This window comes from Dama dama, chromosome 2 (genome assembly GCF_033118175.1).
Source record: "Dama dama isolate Ldn47 chromosome 2, ASM3311817v1, whole genome shotgun sequence".
NCBI classification, from domain to species: domain Eukaryota; kingdom Metazoa; phylum Chordata; class Mammalia; order Artiodactyla; family Cervidae; genus Dama; species Dama dama.
The window spans coordinates 36,281,264-36,287,178 of record NC_083682.1 but is presented as its reverse complement, the minus strand read 5'-3'; positions in this window follow the sequence as shown (position 1 = coordinate 36,287,178).

The following is a 5,915-nucleotide window of genomic DNA, read 5'->3' as shown; positions in this document are numbered from 1 at the left end:
CTCAGTTGTGCCCGACTCTGTGTGACCCCATCAGGCTGCCCTGTCCCTGGGATTCTCCAAGCAAGAATACTGGAGTGGGTTGCCATTTCCTCCTCCAATGCATGAAAGTGAAAAGTTAAAGTGAAGTCGCTCAGTCGTGTCTGACTTGGGTAGCGACCCCATGGACTGCAGCCCACCAGGCTCCTCCGTCCATGGGATTTTCCAGGCAAGAGTACTGGAGTGGGGTGCCATTGCCTTCTCCGAGTAACCACCTCTAGCCAGAAGCAAAGCCTGTTGCCACGTCCTGCCCAGTGTACGCCCCATCTTTCCAGGACCTTGCTTTAAGACAGGTAAGCTGTCCCATCCATTAACCACTGACATCTCTGTTACTGACTCTGGGCTTTTCTTTGGTCTTAAAGCTGGGCCAGCACAGGGCCGGCAGGCCTGTAGGGTGCAGCCCAGCAAGTGGCAGAGCGGCCAGGAGACTGAGGACACTCCCATGAGCACCAAGATGTTGGGATATGATACAGGCATGGAAAGTTGTGGCGTCATTCACTAACGTGTGGGGCCTGAAAGGTACAGGTGTAACTTCAGGGTAGCTACTCACTAATGAGGGCCCAGAAAGTGGTGGGGCGATCCTGAAAGTTGCAGAGGAAATCCTGGGGGTGGCTGCCCACTAGTATGTGGGGCTCTGTTGTGGTTATCCTGGTGAATGGGGGCTCTCAAGCAAGTATAGGGAACTCATAGACGCCCCTAAGGCTGCTGGGGAGATATTGGCCACCATTACAATGGGAAGAAAAAGAAGTTGGGCCCTAGGAAGTTAGACCCACAGCTGTGGGCTGGCCAGTGTGTGTTAGGTTAAAGATCACAGAGGCTGAGCTAACAGCCAAGGCAAAGGTTAAATTCAATGCTGTTTCGTGTTCCTATAAAAACGAGGCATGTGAATGTTAGTGAATCATATGTATTACTGTCTATCACTGTTATTTGTTTAAACTGACTTAGCTATTTACTTATTGAAGTATATAGTTGATTTACTATGTTTCAAGTATATAGGAAAGTGACTTAGTTGTACATATATGTATAATTTTTAGGTTACTTTCATTATAGATTATTAAAAGATATTGAATACAGTTCTCTGTGCTATTAGGATCTTATTGTTCATCTAATAGAGTAGTTTATATCTGCTAATTCCAAATTCCTAATTTACCCCCATCCCCTTCTCCTTTGGGAAATATAAGTTTATTTTTTTCTCTATGTCTGAGAGTCTGTTTCTGTTTGTAAATAAGTTCATTTGTATCATTTTGTTTAGATTCTTCATGTAACTAATATCTGACATTTGTCTTTGATTTACTTCATTTAATATGATGATCTCTAGGTCCACACATTCTTTTTTATGGCTATGTAGTATTTCATGATACACACACACACACAAATATATATTCCCTTATATATGTACATACATATATGCATACCACATCTTCTTTATCCATTCAGGTTATGCCCCTGTCTTGGCTGTTATAAATAATGCTGCTATAATTATTGGGGTGCATGTATATTTTCAAATCAGAATTTTTGGTTTTTTGGATATATACACAGGAGTAGGATTGCTGGATCATATGGTAGCCCTACTTTTATTTTCTTAAAGGAAACTTCGTACTGTTTTCCATAGTGGCTGTACCAATTTACACCAACAATGTAAGTGGTGGTTGTTTAGTCACTAAGTCATGTCTGGCTCTTGTGACCCCATGAACTGTAGCCCACCAGGCTCTTCTGTCCACTGGGTTTTCCAGGTGAGAATACTGGAGTGGGGGGCTGTTTCCTTCTCCAAGGGATCTTCCCAACCCAGGAATCAAAGCCACATCTCCTGCATTGGCAGGCAGAGTCTTTACCACTGAGCAACCAGAGAAGTCCATCCTCTCAGGACTCTGGGGTCCCCGGGGCGGGATCAGGGCTCCCTGTGACGCTGCTTCGGGCTGGATTAGCTCCTCCTGGAAGGACGTGCAGGAGGCGGTACTGCAGCTTGGGGCCCTGGGCAGGCTGCTGGGCAGACACCCATGGAGGCCCCGGGGGGTGTAGCTGGGCCTCCAGGCTTTTCTTCACCAGTCAGAGGATGCAGCTGGGACATGAAGACCTTGTGTGGACAGTAATGACCTCACCTTTCTGATTGCCTGCTGGCGGAACCTACAATGTGCGCATCAGTGTTGGCCTGATATAGACAGCATACAGAGGTGGTTTGGTTGCAAACATCCTTCTTCTGGATAACACTGTACAAGCTTTCAAACTTAATGGCACAGTGAAAATCTCGTCCAGTACCCTGGTGGGAGGAAGATGGTGGAGTAGAAGGACGTGCGCTCATCTTCCCCTGTGAAAACTCAAAAATTATAACTCACTGCCGAATAGTCATCCACAGGAGAATGTTGGATTCCACCAAAAAAAAAAAAAAAGATACCCCACATCCAAGGGCAAAGAAGCCCCAGCAAGACGGTAGGAGGGGCAAAAACACATTTAGAATCAAACCCGACTCCCGCCAGAGACACTTGGAGGGTTCAAGCAAACCTTGTGCGCACCAGGACCCAGGGACCCCACAGAGACTGAGTTGGAGCTGTGTTTGAGTGTCTCCTGCGGAGGTACGGGTCAGCAGTGGCCTGCCGCGGGGGCAGGGGCTCTGGCTGCAGCAGCCCAGGGTGTGGCATAAGCCCTCCTGGAGGAGGTTGCCCTGTGTGCACCAGAACCCAGGAGAAAGGAGCAGTGACCACCTCAAGAGACTGAGCCAGACTTGGCGGTGAGTGTCCAGGAGTCTCCAGCAGAGGCGTGGGTCAGCAGTGGCCTGCTGCGGGGTTGGGGGCACTGAGTGCAGCAGTGCTTGCATCCAACCTTCTGAAGGAAGCCGTTCTCTTCATTACCTCCACCATAATCTTCATTACCTCTGCCATAGTTTGGCCCCAGGTCAAACAACAGGGAGGGAACACAGCCCCACCCATCAACAGAAAATTGGATTGAAGATTTACTGACCATGGCTCCGCCCATCACAATAAGACCCAGTTTCCCCCCTCAGTCAGTCTCTCCCATCAGAAAGCTTCCATAAACTTCTTATCCTTATTCATCAGAGGGCAGACAGAATGAAAACCATAAACACAGAAAACTAATCAAACTGATCACATGGACCACAGCCTTCTCTAACTCAATGAAACTATGAGCCATGCCATGTAGGGTCACCCAAGACGGACAGGTCATGGTGGAGAGTTCTGACAGAATGTGGTCCATTGGAGAAGGGAATGGCAAACCACTTCATTATTTTGCCTTGAGAACCGCAAGAATGGTATGAAAAGGTAAAAAGATAGGACACTGAAAGATGAACTCCCCAGGTCAGTAGGTGCCCAATATACTACTAGAGATCAGTGGAGAAATAACTCCAGAAAGAATGAAGAGATGGAGCCAAAGCAAAAACAACACCCAGTTGTAGATGTGACTGGTGATGGAAGTAAAGTCTGATGCTGTAAAGAACAATATTGCATAGGAACCTGGAATGTTAGGTCCATGAATCAAGGCAAATTGGAAATGGTCAAAAAGGAGATGGCAAGAGGAACATCGAAATTTTAGGAATCAGTGAACTAAAATGGACTGGAATGGCTGAATTTATGGACCTAACAGAAGCTGAAGATATTAAGAAGAGGTGGCAAGAGTACACAGAAGAAATATTCAAAAAAAGATCTTCATGACCTGGATAACCACTATGGTGTGATCATTCACCTAGAGCCAGACATCCCAGAATACAAAGTCAAGTGGGCCTTAGGAAGCATCACTACGAACAAAGCTAGTGGAGATGACAGAATTCCAATTGAGCTATTTCAAATGCTGAAAGATGATGCTGTGAAAGTGCTGTACTCAATATGCCAGCAAATTTGGAAAACTCAGCAGTGGCCACAGGACTGGAAAAGGTCAGTTTTCATTCCAATCCCAAAGAAAGGCAATGCCAAAGAATGTTCAAACTACTGCACAATTGCACTCATTTCACACACTGGCAAGGTAATGCTTAAAATTCTCCAAGCCAGACTTCAGCAGTACGTGAACCATGAACTTCCAGATGTTCAAGCTGGATTTAGAAAAGGCAGAGGAACAAGAGATCAAATTGCCAACAACTGTTGTATCATCAAAAAAGCATAGCGTTCCAGGAAAACATCTATTTCTGCTTTATTGACTACACCAAAGCTTTGACTGTGAGGATCACAACAAACTGTGGAAAATTCTTCAAGAGATGGGATTACCAGACCACCTGACCTGCCTCCTGAGGAATTTGTATGCAGGTCAAGAAGAAACAGTTAGGAATGAACATGGAACAACAGACTGGTTCCAAATCGGAAATGGAATACATCAAGGCTGTATATTGTCACCCTGCTTATTTAACTTATATGCAGAGTACATCATGTGAAATACCAGGCTGGATGAAGCATGAGCTGGAATCAAGTTTGCAGGAGAAATATCAATAACCTTAGATATGCAGATGACACGACCCTTATGGCAGAGAGTGAAGAAGAACTAAAGAGACTCTTGGTGAAACTGAAAAAGTAGAGTGAAAAAGTTGGCTTAAAACAACTTTCAGGAAACTAAGATCATGGCATCTGGTCCATCACTTCATGGGAAATAGATGGGGAGATAATGGAAACAATGAGAGACTTTACTCTTTTTGGGCTCCAAAATCACTGCAGATGGTGATTGCAGCCATGAAATTAAAAGACGCTTGCTCCTTGGAAGAAAAGCTATGACTAACATAGACAACATTTGAAAAAGCAGAGACATTACTTTGCCAACAAAGATCCATCTAGTTAAAGCTATGGTTTTCCCAGTAGTCATGTATCGATGTGAGAGTTGGACTATAAAGAAAGCTGAGCGCCAAAGAATTGATGCCTTTGAACTGCGGTGTTGGAGAAGACTCTTGAGAGTTCCTTGGACAGCAAGGAGATCCATCCAGTCCATCCTTAAGGAAATCAGTCCTGAATATTCATTGGAAGGACTGATGCTGAAGTTGAGGCTCCAATACTTTGGCCACCTGATGCGAAGAACTGACTCATTTGAAAAGTTCCTGATGGTGGGAAAGATTCAAGGCAGGAGAAGGGGTCGACAGAGGATGAGGTGGCTGGATGGCATTATCAACTTGATGGACATGAGTTTGAGTAATCTCTGGGATTTGGTGATAGACAGGGAAGCCTGGTGTGCTCCAGTTCAAGGGGTCACAAAGAGTTGGACACAACTGAGTGACTGAACTGAACTGAACCAGGGAAGTCTATGGGCTATCATAGCATACACTTAAAAAGATATATACAATCTAAACCCTCACAGTCTTCTATAAAGATGCAGATAAATGTATATTCTAATTTAGTATATGATAAAAATGCATTTTGAATTTGTGAAAAAATGATAGCTTATATAATTGGTGAGGCAAAAAGTCTAAATTATACTGATTTATTTTTCAGAAATAATCAGATATGAACAAAGATTTAGAAATAATAACATTAATTGCAGCTCTCTTTGGAGAAATGGGAGTCAACTTAAATGTCTGAAGCAAAAGAGTAAAATAAGTTGTATGTTCATAGAAAGTTACTTATAAAAATAATACAATAAAAGAATATAGAATATATATAATATGTGAATATATTCATGATACATTTAGTTTGAAAAATATAAACTATATATACTATATGAATTCACTAATAATTTATATTTTCACTATTTTATGACTTGAGGAATCAAATACAGTATCTTAGCTGTTATTTCCATATTAGAAATATGTGTGTGCACGGTCTGCTGCTGCTGCTGCTAAGTTGCTTAAGTTGTGTCCAACTCTGTGAGACCCCATAGATGGCAGCCCACCAGGCTCCCCGTCCCTGGGATTCTCCAGGCAAGAACACTGGAATGGGTTGCCATTGCCTTCTCCAGTG